Raw genomic sequence first — 18,164 nt, 5'->3', positions numbered from 1 at the left:
CAGCTGGACTATCTGCCAAAATAAACTTACTGGGCTGACAAATTGCTACACGATGATTGCTATAGCAATGCCAGTCAGCAATAAGCATTTTTCTGCTCCTTTTCTCCTTGTCCCAAATATTTCCAAATACCTATTCTTGTATTTTTTTCTGTTTAAAACACATAAAAACAATAACATAAGTCTATTTAACACTTACTAACACACATTTCCATTTATTACAAAGACACAACAAACTAAACACAATTACATAGGTTAGACACTAATTGCTCCACAATTCACATTAAATTTCAAGCTTAAAGATATGAAAATAACTCTAAATCTTAGAGTTATCACTTGGTATGCTGATTTTGCCAACTACTTAGTGAGTGGGAGGACTCCATCTGATTTAAAAGGGCAACCGCTCAAGAAGTTCTTCCATGATGTGAGGTCTTATTATTGGGATGAACCTTTTCTTTATAAGCAGTGTGCTGATCGTGTAATAAGGCATTGTGTGCCGCAAGAAGAGGTTCAAAACATTCTTGAGCATTGTCACTCATCACCTTATGGGGGGCATTTTGGAGGCCAAAGAATAGCTGCAAAAGTACTTCAATCGGGGTACTATTGGCCTTCCATGTTCAAGGATGCTTATGAGTTTGCTAGACGGTGTGATAGATGCCAGCGGGTTGGTAATATTTCTGCTCGAAATGAGATGCCTTTGCAAGTTATTCTTGAGGAAGAGTTGTTTGATGTTTGGGGCATCGATTTCATGGGACCCTTTCCCCCGTCCTTTGGAAATTTATTTATTTTGGTGGCTGTAGATTATGTGTCAAAATGGGTGGAAGCAATTGCAAGTCCCACCAATGACTCTAAGGTGGTGATGAAATTTCTACACAAGAATGTCTTCACTCGTTTTGGGACTCCAAGAGCTCTTATTAGTGATGAGGGAACTCATTTTGTTAACAAAGTGTTGGCGGCTCTTTTGGCTAAGTATAGTGTCAAGCACAAGATAGCTACGGCTTACCATCCTCAAACAAATGGCCAAGCGGAGATTTCCAATCGAGAAATCAAAGGAATTTTGGAGAAAGTGGTGAATCCTACTCGAAAAGATTGGTCTCAACGGTTGGATGATGCTCTTTGGGCCTATAGAACCGCTTTCAAAACTCCTTTGGGCATGTCTCCTTACCGTTTAGTTTATGGTAAGGCTTGTCATTTGCCCGTTGAATTGGAACACAAAGCTTATTGGGCTGCGAAGAAGTTGAATATGGATCTCCAAGCGGCGGGGGAAGCTCAAAAGTTACAATTGAATGAGCTTGAGGAAATGAGGTTGTTTTCGTATGAGAATGCCAAACTTTATAAAGAAAATACCAGGAAGTGGCATGACAAAAGAATTCAACCTCGAGTGTTTGAGAAGGGGCAGCGAGTTTTGCTTTTTAACTCGCGGTTGAGGTTATTTCCGGGTAAATTGAAGTCTCGTTGGTCGGGCCCATTCACCATAACCAAAGTTTATCCTCATGGAGCTATAGATGTTTGTAATGAGCAATCCGGAAAGGAATTTAAAGTGAATTGGCAACGTCTAAAGCATTATTTTGGTGGTGAGGTCGATCGAGCAAAAACCTCAATCACTTTGGAGGATGCATGAAGCGGAAGGTGGTTGGGTTGCCTTGTGTTCGAATTGTCAATTCTTTTTTTAGGCAACCCAATGTTGGAAGAAGAACAAGTATTGTAAATATTTTTGAAAAAAAAAAAAAAAATATAGAAAAATATGAAAAAAAAAGAAAAAAAATATATATATTTATTTTATTTTATTTTATTTTTTGTTCATTTTTATTTTAAGTGTTTGGGTGGATTTTACACTTGGTTTGATGTTTCAGGTGGTTTTGGAACACAATTTGGAGCCTTGGAGGTGATTTGGAAGTTGAGAGATTTTGCTAAATTTTGATGGAATTTTGCTGCAGCATCTCTGTGAAGCACAAAAGAAATTTTCATTCATGTGGAGAACCTCCGCCTGCTGCAGCATTTTTCTAGCCAAATTTTAGCAAAAGTGATAACTGTTCAAAGAGCACTCAGCAAGATTTTTGCTGAGCTTTTGTAGAAATTTTGCTACAGCAGGCGTAATATCACTCGCATTGCGAGATGAAAGGTCCATCTATTACATATTACTCATATTTTACTTATATATATTATTACTATTATTTAAAAAGAAAAAGAAAAAAAAAGAAAAAAAATTTTGTATATTAATATTAGTTTTATTTTTATTATATATTATTATTACATAAAAAAAATTCAAAAAAATTTTTACCATAACCCGACTTCACCCCCCCAACGCCTTCTTCAACCTGTGACCAGCCCCCACATTCGACCTCCTCCCCAAAAAACCAGACCCCAGCTCCGTCCGTCGACCCCCAGCAGACCCGAACCTGCCCCAGCCATCACCATTCCCACCAGAACCCCCTTCGACCTCCACCCCAGTCACCTCTTTCAGCCCATCCTCGAACCCCAGCCACACCCAGAACCAGTCGCCGCCCCCCCCCCCTGCTTCAATTTCCCCAGACCCGAAACAACCTGAAAACCCCATTCGACCATAAACAATTCACCTAAAACCCACATTCAACTTCTCCATCTCAGGAACAACATCTCCGAAACCCAATCTCGCGCACCATTGATAGTCCGCCAAGTAATTTTCAGGGCAAGTGCTCATTCAAATTTCTGTAAGTTTTGAAAAAAAAATAAAAAAATTCTTTTGCAATACAATGAGCTTGATTAGATACATGCTAAATCTGAAAATGAGTCTGAAATATGCTGTGCTATCTTGATTCTTGTGCTTAATTGGAGTTGTCATTGACCATGTGTGGTGAGATTTCTATTCAAGATTTGGTTTGTGATATTGTTGGGATAAATCTTTGTTCTGTGGTGTAAATAATCTTGTCATTGCTGCCCATTTTTGATTAATGATGATAATTTTAGTGTTGGGTGATTGCATTTTGCGAATCTATGATGTTTAGAGGATTGCATATTCTAGGGCTAATCGTGCTAACTTCTGATTTTGAGTCTATTGGTGGATATGCTGCTGAACTTGATGTGATTAATTTTGGTTAATAATATTCTGTTGAGTTGTGAATTGTGTAGCAGATATTTTCGAGCTTATTGTTGTGAGATTGAGCCATGGCAACCACTAAATCCAAGTCTCGTAAGCGTAAAGCTCCAGCCAACACATCACCCATACCTCCCCCGTAACAACCAATCAACACAACCCCACTAACCCTTGCCCTTCCTTCCTCCTCTCCAATACCAACCATTCCTGAACCTACACACTCACCACCCCGCACTCGTCCCCGTAAAGTCTCCTCACCTAAACCCAAAGCTCCAACCGCCAAAACAGCTCCCTCAACCTCCAAGGGCCAACCAAAGCCTAAGCGCACCACTTCCACATTTCCACCACCTAAACACAACCCCACTACTCGTCCTAGAGCAAAAGCCGACCCCGTCCGCCATCAAGAGCGATTTGAGATATTGCAAACCCGCAGCCAATTGGCCGAGCGCGGCTTTCTCCCTGCCTCGGAAGCTTTACCTGCATATATTACAAATTTGATTGCGAAGCACAAGTGGGAGAAATTTTGTGCAATTCCTAAGCCTGTTGTGGCCTCGGTTGCCCCTACATTTTATGCTGCACTTGATCCAAAGTATCCTGATGTCGTTAGAGTGAGGGGTCAGAGTGTCCCCTTGTCTCCTGATGTGATTAACGACTTATATGGATTGACAGCTCCGCTTGAGGATGAGTTTGCTATTTGGAGGATTAACCCAGCTTTTATTCCATATGACGCCGTGCTTCGTGCTGTTGCTCACCCGGGTTCTAAATGGTCTATCTCGTCTTCCGGCCACCGCACTTTGTTACACTCATCTCTACGGCCTGAAGCAAGTGTTTGGCTTGCTTTTATTAAGTGCTCTTTGATGATCACAACACATGACACCACAGTGAGTCAGACACGCCTCTGTTTATTGTATTGTATCCTGGCGGGCAAGAAAATGAATGTGGGCAAGATCATTTATGAGGAAATTTGGAAGTGTTTTAAGAAAAAAGGCGGCAAGTTATTTTTCCTAGCTCTCATCACTCAGATTTGCCTAGCGGGTAATGCCGCTATTAGGGACGATGAAGAACTTCTGAGAGAGTGGATCAGCATTGATTTGGTTTCGATTCAGCGTGTTGCCACTCATTCCACACCCTCGACTGCTCCTCCCAAACGTCACCAGACATCTAGCAGTCAACCGACTTCTGCCAATCTTCCTCGCACTCAGCAAGAACAAATCATGAATCGCTTAGCACACCTTGAGGAGAAGCAACTTACCTACTTTCGCTATGTTCAGGCGCGTGATACTGCATTAGCAAAATCTCTAAAGCGAATGGCGCCAAGGCCAATAGTTGACTTCCCAGTGTTCCCGCAAGAAATGTTTGCTCGATGGGCTGATCCAGAAACTCCGGAAGACTCTAGCGCTTTAGAAGACGACCCCGAGGGATAGACAAAGGGAGTACTTTTTCTTTCAGCTTCAATATTTATTTTTCACTTGTCTTTTCTGTTTGTGTTCTTGTTTTTTCTGTTATAGTTGTTGTTGTTTGTCTTGTTGTTTTATGTTTGGGTTGTATTTTGTCTTTGTTAGTGTTGCCTAGGGGGGCTCGATGACGATGTCGTGTTTACACTTAGTTCTTGAAACTGAATGTTTTTCTTTTTGAGTTTTAAGCTGCCTGCTTTAAGTTCGCATGTTGGTTGCCCTTCGTTGTTGAAAGTTGCCTCTCTTGATTGTGCTCATAGCTTGACTAAATGGTTTGTGTCACTAATTAGTTCGAACTAAACCTTTGTGAAAGTTTAAGCCTGTAGAATTACTTAGCAATTTTTCCCTGAGGCGAAATCCTAGACATCCCTACACCGAGGACGTGATATAGGCCGTGTTTGGAACGTTTGAACTTTGAAGCCTACCCTTAAATATTTTATCCCTAGTTTTTCCCCCTTGAGCTTGATATTAACATTTTCTTTTCTTAGCCACTACATAGCCTAGCTAGAGATACATTCTCTTTTTCACCTAACCCCAAGGCGCATTGGTCTTTATAAGATACTAACTTTTATTGCACATTTGGGAGTTGTGGGGAGCGTAGTGAGTGAGTGTCAATTGGGTGAGTATTTGTCAATTTTCTTTTTCTCTTTTTCTAAATATTGAGGACAATGTTGTTCTTTAAGTTTGGGGGGGGGGAGTGGTTCTCACCTTTATTGTTCTCTTGCTATCTAGCTAGTTTATGCCATTTCTATTTATTTTATATAAGTTTATTACCAAAAAAAAAAATTGTACTTAGAAATTGTCCCCCGTTTCTTGAAAAAAAAAAAAAAAAAAAAAAAAGAGAGAGAGAGAGAGAGATCAAAGTCAAAAATAAGTTTGGGGGTGCCAAAAAAAAAATATATGCCTGTATATATATATATATATTAGGAAAGAATTAAAGCTAGTGGCAAGAGTTACATTTTGTTTGTGGGGTTTCTTTAGGGAAAAATTTATTGTGCATTGCTTAGGTCCTATAAAGATCAATGTGTTTAGGGTGGTTCGAACCGAAATTAATTTTCCTTATCCTACCTTCACCCTAGCCTATCATTACAAGCTTGGCAAAGTCCTATTGATCCTTGGAGTGGTGTGTGTCTACATTAGTGGAGAGGAAGTTGTTAGGTAACCTATGGAGGCATCATTTGAACTTGAGGACCAATGTTAGTTGATCGAAATTGTTTAGGAAAAGCTATGCTTAAAAAAAAAAAAAAAAAAAAAGAAGAAGAAGAGAGAGGGGCACTTGACACCTACTTTGGGCAGCGACATTTAAACTTAAAGAATTTGGTTTAACGCTTGAGCAAGATCTTCATTCAGTTGCCTTTTGCAAAACATTATTCCTGAGAGCTATTTCCCCTAGGTGTGTGCATTGACAAGACAAGTTGCATCCTGTTTTTGTTGAATATCTTTGTTCAGTTCAGTGACTTTTGTTTTGAATTTCTGTGGGTTGTTTGTTGTTCTAGTTGTTGTGGTTTTGTTCTCATCACTCGAGGACGAGCAATGTCATAAGTTTGGGGGTAGTTGATAACTCTTGAGTAAAGAGTTATTTGATATCACTTTAAGCATTTTTTTTTTATGTAATTGTGTGTCATTTAAGTTATGTTTGTCTCTTAATTTGTGAAAGTTTCAGTATTCTATGTTTGTGAGTGTAATTTGAAGTTGTTAGTAAAAATCAATAACTCTTGTGCATCAATTGGCAAAGAAAATAGCAAGTTAGTCATGTTCTTAATTTTGCTGAAATTCTGTGAAGTTTTTGCTGCAGTAAACAGGTTAGTGGCTGATGTGTTTTATTTTCTTAGAAAAATGGTGAGTTGGCATTTCATTAAAAGAGGTGGCATTTGTGGAGATGACGTGGCAATATAAGAGTGGTGGCTGGAGCTATTACATGGAGAGGTTATCAACATGCCATGTGTAGGGTTTATTTGGGACAAAAAAGGACAAAACCTAAGGGATTGGAGAAAAATGAGGCCTCCATTTAGAGAAAAGAAAGGGGGGCTGGACGTGAGAAGAGCTGGGCTGCCATTTTTCTACAGAAAAAAAAAAAGAAGAGTGAAAGAAGAGGAAGAAGAAGGAGAAAGAGGAGAAGCACAACAAGATTCAACATCCATCCTTTTGGAAAACTCCTCTATTATTGTTTGCTATTTATTTCTTCTCTCTTTTATTTTCTTTAACTTAACATTCAAACTCCATGTCTAAATTTTATCTTGTAATGGTGGTTCTCAAGTTAGCTATGAGCTAAACTTTTTAATGGTTTGAATTGTTGAAGAACCCTATGTTTAGTTGAGTAATTTTCTTATGCAAATATTTAGTAAAAATTCTCATGTTCACTCAAGTGTGTGTAGTGCTAGTTTCTTAATATTGTTTGGCCACCAATAGCTTGATTATTGAGTTATATTTAATTCTGGAAAGGTTAAATATAATGGACTTAGCTTGAATGACACAAGTTCTTAATCTGTTTTTTAGATTAGATTTGAAATAACATAGGAATATGTTATATCCTTGTGTAACAATTGAGAACTATGCTTGAAATGGTATTCTTGAGCTTGCTTGGCATAGGAATATGTTTGAACAGGTCCAAGGATTGATTGCATAAAATTTGGAAGAGTTTTGTGCACTTTAATGGAGTTCTTGTTAACCTGGGATTTTTGCTAAAGATTTGCTAACTTTTTGCTGCAGCAAAACGCACAGTTTTTGCTAAACATAGGGGGATTCAATAGTTCAAGCCGTTCACATTTCAAAAGCTTACAACTCAATTTTATTTTCATCTTGCATCTACTTTTGAGTTAATTTACTTGTTTTCTCGTTTATTTAGTTGATTCATTACTCATTTCATTTTGCTTTTTAGGCATTTTTGCTTGGTAATTAACTTTTGCTATAGAAATTTTATTTTTACAGTCCTTGTGGAGACGATACTCATTACTTATCACTGTATTACTTGTTTGTGACTACGTGCACTTGCGTATCTAATTTTTACACAACAACAGTTCGGATCCATTGTTAGAAAATGGATATTAACAACTTGTGAAAGTTTTCTGTAGTATCCAATGTATTCTGGAAACTAAAATTTAAAATTTCTATTTGGAATCTAAAATTTAAAGTCAAAGACATAAATTTATACCAAATATTCTTGAGTAATTATTCTAGCTTGGACCATCACTACTATTTTAACTCTAAGTTCAAGTCGCCTTCAGTAAGCACATACTAGTAGGAAATTCTCTAAGATCGAAGATTTATATCATTTCGGGATAGAATATCTGGAATATAATCATCTATGCCACTCATTTTTATAGAAGAAAATAAAGTGACATCATAAGCAGATAATATATAAACCTTTTGTCCATTGTTATACTATCTAAGCAATTTCTTGAAAAAGCAAAGAGGAAAATTAAAGGATAATTTTGATTAAAACAAGAATCCAACAATGTCTCATTTAGGCGAGAGTCAAAGTCATTCTTATTTTATAAACTTCTTCATTGTTTCATATTGTAAACACTATTTTAAGTTATCATCTTTAGGGATGATTCAACTAGATGTTGCATTTACAAATACTTATCTGTCGAGATCTAACACTATTATGGTTGTCTAACAGATGACAATCTTTTGGGGAATTTCCTATTAAAAATAACAAACTAAGTTAGACAAACAATGAAGACTCAAAATTTATACTACATGACTAATAACATAAAACAATTAGTTCATTATAAATTCATAAACAATTCAGAAATTAGCAAGCATTTAACAAGTAATAAAGACATGTGAAAATACAAAACAATCATATCTTAAATAATTTTTAAGGTTTCCAACAAATCGATATCAGTGTTCTATTAAGGCGAGAGTCAAAGATATCATTCATTGAATAGAGTTGTCAACTCATCTAAAATAGACACCACTTTAACAACCTTTTTTTCGATCGAAATGAGAATCTGACGTTGTCCCATTTAGGCGAGAGTCAAGGTCATTCTATTTCATGAGCTTCTACCATTGGTTCATACTTTGTAAGCCCTACTATTAGCAGTCACTATTGGAGTGATAATAAGTAAATGATAATTTTCAAAATTATATGTTAAAATATTTTGTATTAAGCCTTTTTAGATTTCTACAAAAAATATATAAGTTATTTAAATATATATAATATTATTTATGAATTTTCGATAAGTGAAATGATATATATATTATAATAAATATTATTTTTCTAACTTATTATTTATAAATAATAAATTATATCACAAAATAACTAATTTATGAATTTCAAATTATTATGGTTAGGATATCCTTGAAAATATCTAGGTTAATTTTAAATTTATTGTTATTTAATTTATCATATAAGATAATTTTAATAAAATATTTAAAATTAAAAGTATAATAATATCTTTTAATTTAAAATATATCTAATATTAAAATATCTAATCTTATTATTAAATAATCTGTAAATTTTAAGAAATTCACAAATTTTTAAAATCTAATCATAATTCAAATATAAAATAATCAATTTTTAAATTTAAATTTCAAAATATCAAAAACTAATAATAAAATATTATTCATTTCAAAATTTGATATTTAGGTTCAAATATTAAAAATGATATTTTATATTGATATGTAGGGTTTTGAAATGGGAAAATTCAAAGTTCGGTGAAAAATTCATCAAAAATGGAATTTTTGGGGTGAAAATCACCCCTGGCCGAGAAAGAGGCTGCACGCAGCCTTTTCCGTGCGTGAAGTTTGGATGATGCAGGGTGCCTGACCGAGGTTTCTCAGCGCTTGCAGAGTCATGGGCGAGGGATCGTGTTTGAACGAGGCGAGCGACCAAGCTTCAGATAAAAATGTTGAAATTCTGCGTGTGCGAATCACCTTGTCTAAGGATCTGGTGCGCATTAAGCACCATGCTCGACACCCAATGGACCAAAATTTTCAAAACCACATATCTCACGCATTTTTAATCAGAATCCAGTTCCATAAAAATAAAACTTGCTTAATTTTTCACAAGGAATCCAAATAAATTATTTTTAAAATGAAAATAAAATTATTTTTCAAAGAAAATTCATAATTTATAAACATTCATCAATAAAGCACATAAACCAATATGAACACACCCAAATCAAAAAAATTTCATTTTAAATCCATATTTTATAAAAGTAAATCATTACTATGGCTTTGAGTCCAGTTGTTAGAAGTTATTTTACCAAGATCTAGATTTAGTAACACGTATGTTGATTATAATTCTATAATCTAACACCCTAAATATGAATTTCCTAATACGATGAAATAAACACATAAGAGATTAAGAAATTCTTATATTGATGGCAGCAGAATAATAATAACTCCTTCCATTCAAATCTCTAGCCCTTGATTCCTTTCTGTAGTAGAGAATTATCAAGATCTGAACCTGGATCTTCTCTCCTTCAGTTTGGTTAGACACATTCTTCCACACTATGTAAGGTATTACTTTGACATGAATGGGCATACTCTCAATCACCATGAGCTTTGAAATATTCAGTATATAAGAATAATAATTTCAAAGTTGGAAGAAGAAGAAGAAGCTCTCTCTTTATTTTTTTAGTTGTTAGACAAAAAAGACACTGAAGTCAATTGTTATTTAAAAATAAGAGCTATGCTTCTCTATTTATAGGAATTCATTAGGTTTAGGGTTAGAGCTTAATTAATGGGATGATTAGAAAGATCCAATGGCTTATAATTCATCTCATGGTCAAACCCCTTAGTGAAGCCCATGAGTTAAAATTTTGCCATTATTTTATTTTCTTAATGAAACAAACTTGTCTTTCTTCAGTAATATAATTTTTCTACTCTAATTATTTAAATATTAATTCTATTTATTTAATAATTATAGATAATTATCAAATAAAATTACTATTTAAATATATTTATTAATTAGACCCTCCAATGTCTCTTAATAAATAAACCTTGAATTCTCTTATCTTGTTAATTAAGCCCTTCCTTGGTGAAAATTCACAAACAAGACATAGTCTTATTTAGAATTCTAATTGATTAATTGAAACTACAAAATAATATTATCCCAGTTAGTGTGGGGACCATGGCCCTATGTAATCAAGCTTTCAATAAGTAGATTCAAAATTTACCAAGTAAATTTTCTAACTTATTAAATTCTCCTGACTCCACTATAGATTTAGAATTGAACTCTTAATTACATAGAACGCTCTATTACCAAAAAAAATAGATTCGATTTGAATTACCTATTGTTTCAATCCAAATAGTCAAAGATCCTCTATAGATGATATACATCGAGTAGGGACAAATTTACTGTTCTACCCTTCAATATATTTTATCCTTAAAACACTTAGCTAATTGTAAATGATATTTCAGTAAACTAATATAATTACTTAAATGAGATCTCAATCATTTCTCGCATTAAGCCAAGTTCGAAGGATTTCATCGTTTCACTTTTAGAAGTTATAAAAGCTATAGATTCTATATCTATGATTAGCGCTCCCACTCAATTATACTACCATGTTCTTAAGATGTAAGTATTGGGCCGATCCAATTGGTTAACTTTAATGAACAACTCAAATAACACAAATAATACATTTAAGCCATAACCTAGCAATCTTAGGATTTAGATCTATTGACCTAAGATCAACTAAGTGATATTGACTTAGAATGATATAACGGTAAGTTTATGATATCTTTTTTAATGTTAATATCGGTCTAGTCTGATGTATACTCCATACATCCGATACTAGCATACTTTGCCAATGTCCTGGAAAGGACATAACACTTATCCAAGGTGTAAGTAAACTTTATTGTTGATTATCATGTCAGTGTAAATTCAGTCTATTGACAAATCATAGGACTTAAACTTTGAAATATATAATCATGATTATATTTCACTGTGTTGACAACACTATAATCATGAATAACTATATGTTCTAGATTTAATAGAATTTATATATTAAACTTATAGTCATGAAAGTGATCATGTGAACTATCCAACATAAAATGATTTTTGATTTTTTATTAATTAGTAAATCTGATTATATTAAAATAGCTTTTATTTAGGGTATAAAATCCCAACAAATACTATTTTAATTGTGAATGAGGTGTCAACAACTATTTTAGATAGATAGTATCAAGCAACCAAGTAGTATGTCTCATACTGATCAAGCTCTTGTGACAAGATCAGAATCAAGTCATGGTAGGAGTACATCGAGAGGAAGATATGATGATAAAAGAGACAATCGTGCTCATTCATGCTCTTGGAGGGAAGTGCTACTATTGTCAAAAAAAGGGACATGATAGGCGAAATTGTGAAGAGTTGATCAAGCATCTTAAAGCAATGAGGAATCAAGAATGCAAAGACACATCATGTTCCACAAATGTTGTTGGTGAAGGCTTTGCAAGTGACTCTAATGTTCTCTCTGTCATAGTTGATGAAAATTTTTTGACTCTTTGATCTTGGATTCTGATTGTTCGTTCTACATGTGCTCATATAAGGAATGTTTTGACACTTATAAGGAATATGATGGTTGTACTATTTTGGTGGGCAATGATTCTAGCTCTAAAGTTGTTGGAATAGGAACTGTTAAGGTGAAGATGTTTGATGGTGTTATGAGAACATTGACTGATGTGAGACATGTTCCAACATTAAGGAGGAGCTTAGTCTCTTTGGGAGCTTTAGATACTTGTGGTTGTGACTATTTTGCAAAAGATGGTGAAATAACTATCAAGAAAAGTGACTTGGTAGTTGTGAAGGGTAAGAAAGAGCGAAATTTGTATAGAATATCTGGGAAGACTATTTTAGGTGAAGTTGTGAAGGTTGAGTCAAGTCACAAAAGACATTTAGTTAGAGTAATTTCAATTAGAAGTTGTTTGAAGAAAGATGACATCAGTAAAAGATTGAAGAATGTGAAGACAAGTGATAACTCTAAGAAAATAGAGTTATTTATATCTTTTTGAGCATTAAATTAGCTTTGTTCTCAAGAATTTTTAGTTTAATCTAGAACTTTTATTTGGTTTACTTAATTTTGCATAAATATTAGTTTTAGTATTTATAGATTAGTTTTAGTTTATTTTTGTAATATTTTATCAATTTTTTTTAGTTGTCCATTTTAAAAATATTATTCTCAATATTGTGTATTTTTATAAAAAAAGATTAAATGTATATTTTAAACTTATTGTTAAAATTGAGAGAAATTATGTTAAAGTCCATAAACTCATAGAAGTACAAAGTATTTATACACACTAAAGTTTACATTGTATGCATTGTTTGTAGTGTTGATAATATGAAGAAACTAAATGGGTCAAATGACTACAAGAAAACTACAAGAGGAAATTACACTTACTATGGGATTTTAAAAGTTCTTATGATAAATATGGCACATTTAAGTTTGACCAATTTATATGGTATTTTTTTATTTTTAGGTCTTTTTATGGTATTTGATATGTCATATATATGTAATTAGGTTTTCAAATCCCATATTTAATGTTTTTATTTGTTTAGGAAATTTTATTTGTCATTGATGTCGGAAAAGTCATCGGAGTTGCTGCCGATGCCGAAAAAGTCACCAGAGTAGCGGTCGGTGCCGGAAAAGTCGTCGGAGTTGCTGCCGGTGCCAGAAAATTCGTCGGATTTGGCATTTTCACCGGAAAAGTCACTGAAAAAATCACCAAGAAATTGGTTTCTAAGAAACCGGTTTCTTGGTGATTTTTCCGTTGACAATGCCAATTCTGACGACTATTCTGACGCTAGCAGCTACTCCGGCGACTTTTCCAGCATCGACAATAAACTTCAGAAAAGTCATCAGAATTGGCATAATCGCCGGAAAAATTACCAAGAAACTGGTTTCTGGTTTCTTGATGAAGAAACCAGTTTTTTGGTAATTTTTCTGACGACAATGGCAATTCTGACGACTTTTCTGGCGTTGGTAGCAACTTTGATGACTAATACACCGGCAGCTACTCCAGTGACTCTTTCAGTACCGACAGTAAACTCTTCGAAATTCGTCGGAATTGGCATTGTCGTCGGAAAAATCACCAAGAAACTGATTTTTTTTTCTTCATCAAGAAACAAATTTCTTGATGAAGAAACCAGTTTCTTGGTAATTTTTTTTTTATTTTTTTCTCTATTTGGTTGATTGATGAAACTGGTTTCAATTATTTTCAGTGTATATCATTTTTGTTTTGTTTTCACAATCTTTATTATTGTTCTGTAACAAAATTAGTTTATTGATGAAGAAACCACTTTCTTGGTGAAGAAACCGGTTTCTTAATGAAAAAACTACTTTATTGGTGATTTTTCTAGTGATTTTGCTGGCGACAATGTCAATTCTGACGATTTTTTTGACTCCGGCAATTTTTCCGGTACCGACATCAAACTCCAGAATAGTCGTCGGACTTGGCATTGTCACCGGTAAAATTACCAGAAAAATCACCAAGAAACCGGTTTCCAAGAAACCGGTTTCTTCATCAAGAAACCAGTTTCTTGGTGACTTTTCCAGCGACAATGCTAATTCTGACGACTTTTTCAGCACCGGCAGCAACTCCGGCGACTTTTTCGGCACCGGCGGCTACTCCGACGACTTTTTCGGTACCGGCAGTAAACTTCGGTGACTTTTCCGCACGAGTGACAACTTCGGAGATCACAATAGTTTTATTTATTTTATTTTTTAAAAAAAATAAATATGAAGGGAATTTTAATATTTTTTATGGTAATTTAATTAAGTTTTTATTTTTGATGAATTTTAAATTCAGATTTCTTTTCAATGTTTTATATAGTTTTTTTTTAAAAAAAAAAAAACCATATTTTTAGTTTGATTGGTTAGATAATGCCATATTTAGTAGCATTTACTTTTTATGCCATATTTATCATAACCTTAATAATTTTTGAGAAATTTACAAAAATACTGTAATTTGGATTAACTTTTACAAAAATACTGTCACACGGAAATTTTTTCAAAAATACTGTGTTTTTTGTAAAACACCAGTAAAATACAAAGCAGAACAACTCAAAACAACAGTAGAACAACTACAAAACACCAGTAGAACACCAGTGAAAACTTAACACAGTATACTGCAGTATGAAACTTATAAAAAAACACAGTAAAAAAGTAAAAAATACCGCCTAACAATATTTTTGTAAAAAATTAGCAAAAGTTAGTATACCATGTAAATTTCTCTAATTTTTCCCATATTTTTGAAAATAGCCCAAACTACAAACACATCAAGTAATGGGCCACATGTGGGCTTTGTTGAACAAGAAAATAAGATTGGACTAAGAGTTTTGTTAGGCATGAAAAACAAATCAAGAAAAGGACATATATATATATATATATATATATATTCTATATAAAGTGTGTCTATATAACTAAAATTCTTGGTTTATGAGAAATTTATGGGTGACTTTTTATTTTTATTTAATAAAATAATAAAATATTATTTATATATAATAAAATAATAATAAAATAAATCCTATTAATATTTGAATTGATATTTAGTATATTTCAACTCTATATATAATCACAACTATAACTCTAGAAATTAAAAATATATATATAAAAAAAATAATCGTCCATTTTATTTATATTATTTAGAATAATTCATTGTGGTTCAAGATCACAATGAACAGAAAAAGTGGCAAAAACACAAATGTAGTTCAAAATCATAGTAAACTAAGAAAGAATGAGAAGAGATTATTAAGCATTAAATATTCTCAGTAAACACACTCAAAGAATCGCATTGAGAGAGGAAAAAAAAAAGAATACCAATTGTGATATATATAAATAAATAAAAGCGAAGAATATTATATAATTATTTATATTCTATATAAAGTGTGCCTATATAACATAATTCTTGATTTATGAAAAATTCATAAGTGACTTTTTATTTATATTAAAAAATAATGATTTATTAATATAAATAAAATGGTTTATTAATTTTAAAAATACAATTTTAAAAATTAAAAAGTAAAAACAAAACCAAACCAAACAGATTTTTTAAAACTACCAACCAATCAAAAAATTTTGTGTGGACTCATCTTTTAAATTTTCAGAAACATAAAACTTTTTTGAATTTTAAACTAATCAAGCCTTTGTATATATGTACAGTTTGATAATAGATATATATGGGGTGAATTTTTAAATAAATTTAATTTTGTAGGTGAAAAAAATGACAAAATTAGTTGTAAATCACAAAGAGATAATTGAGGTTGAAAGGATAAGTAGGGAACCGAATATAGTTTATGATCGTAGATGTATATATATATTAAAAATAAAATGATTTATTAATAAAAATAAAATGGTTTATGAGAAATTCATGGTTTAAAATATTTAATTTGATATCTTAATTATTAATAAACAATACCATAAATATACATCTACGATCATATAAGAATTTTATTCTAAAACTATACGATCATAGATTAAGTGGTCAAGGTCCAAAGAAAAATAATAATTTCTTATAATCTGAAATCAAGACACGAAAAACAGAAACTAATTGAATAGGACTCTATTCAATTGAGGTGTCGACCATGCATGGTAAGTAAAAAGCTATATATTAAATTTTATGTCATGATACAATTAAAAATTAAATAAGAATTTACTACTATTTATATATATTATATATATATTGCTAAAGATGCAAAAGTATTGCATTTATATATGGGAAAAAAACAAAAAAATACAAAAAAAGAAAAAAAATTACAAAAATACTTTGGGCCGGCCCATTAAACATTTATACAGTCCACATACAAATATTTACAAAAATACCACATGCACTAAGCCTTCAGCTGTACAGAGCGAACCATGAAGATGAAAATACGCGCTCGTTTCAAAACCGCAAAACAACCAAAATGAAACCAAAACGAGAAAAATACAACTATTAATTCTGGCAAAATCAACTGGAAAAGAATACCTGCAATGATCTAAACTGAAAATGACGAAAAAAAAATCAGAAAAACTGTGAAGAAACTGAAATTACACATTTGTTTTCTATTTTATTCGATCAAAATAACTCCCCCTAATATCGAAATCTATATTCATGAAATGTAGATCTGTAACAAACAGATCTGGAGCTCCCACTAAATCCAAAACAATGATGTGAAAAATTTTAAAAAAAAACCTCATGAATAATACATCTACGTTATATACAGTTGCATTTTGATTTATTTTTTGTTTTGGTTGCCTTATAGTTGCATTATCGTTTTATGATAGTTTATATATTATGCAAGAATTTAATTTGATGGGGACTAAGAAATAGTAGTTATACATAGTAAGTTTTGTGCAAATAGTTGCATATTAATTTTATAGTGAAATAACATATGCAAGTAGCAAAACTATAACAAAACTACAAAACAACTGTATGCAAGTGCAAATAGTTGCCTTATAGTTGCATTATCGTTTCATGATAGTTTATATATTATGTAAGAATTTAATTTGATGGGGACTAAGAAATAGTAGTTATACATAGTAAGTTTTGTGCAAATAGTTGCATATTAATTTTATAGTGAAATAACATATGCCAGTAGCAAAACTATAATAAAACTACAAAACAACTGTATGCAAGTGCAAATAGTTGCCTTATAGTTGCATTATCGTTTTATGATAGTTTATATATTATGCAAGAATTTAATTTGATGGGGACTAAAAAATAGTAGTTATACATAGTAAGTTTTGTGCAAATAGTTGCATATTAATTTTATAGTGAAATAACATATGCAAGTAGCAAAACTATAATAAAACTACAAAACAACTGTATACAAACTAAAATACAGGAAAAACTCTTTGAACATCAACATCCATGATAAATCTCATTGTTACCCATTGATGATATAAAAATGGACAGGAAACAACTAGATAAAAAACATATTAAAAAAATACATACAGAAGGTGTAAAATTTCAAATATGGGAGAAAACCAAAAAGAAACCGAAAACAAACCTCGGTTCGAACATCAGCACCAACATTAGCTTTTTTCCCAGAAACATTGACAATGAAATCTCTGCGTTATTTGTTAAGCAAACATACATAAGAAGCACAATGATTTCTATACTCTTTCTGGCTTTATTCTCTACACAGTCGCTCCATATGTTATCAAGGTCCGTTTCTTCGTAAGAATATATAAGAAACTAGCTTTACAATTAAAAATTAAAAATAAAAAGAAAAGAAGAATTGTTATGTAAAAAAATTTAAAATTAAAAACTGAAATAAAATTAAAAATTAAAAATTAAAAACTGAAATAAAATTAAAAGTAAAAAGAAAAAAAGAAAAAAAGAGAGTGAAATGATGGATTGATTGATAGAAGTCAATCCTAGACCTAAGCAACAATATATAAGAAACTAGCTTTACAATTAAAAATTAAAAATAAAAAGAAAAGAAGAATTGTTATGGAAAAAAAATTAAAAATTAAAAACTGAAAATAAAATTAAAAATAAAAAATTAAAAACTGAAATAAAATTAAAAATAAAAAAATTAAAAACTAAAATAACATTAAAAATAAAAAGAAAAGAAAAAAAAAAGAGAGTGAAATGATGGATTGATTGATAGAAAATGAAAAAAGAGAGGGAAGAGAGTAGGATTTGATTGATGATGGATGGAATGATGACTAAGTGGTATTTGTGTAATAAAAGCAACTTTGTAAGTA

The sequence above is a fragment of the Cannabis sativa genome, chromosome 9 (genome assembly GCF_029168945.1).
Source record: "Cannabis sativa cultivar Pink pepper isolate KNU-18-1 chromosome 9, ASM2916894v1, whole genome shotgun sequence".
NCBI classification, from domain to species: Eukaryota; Viridiplantae; Streptophyta; class Magnoliopsida; order Rosales; family Cannabaceae; genus Cannabis; species Cannabis sativa.
Note: the sequence above shows the minus strand (reverse complement) of the source record.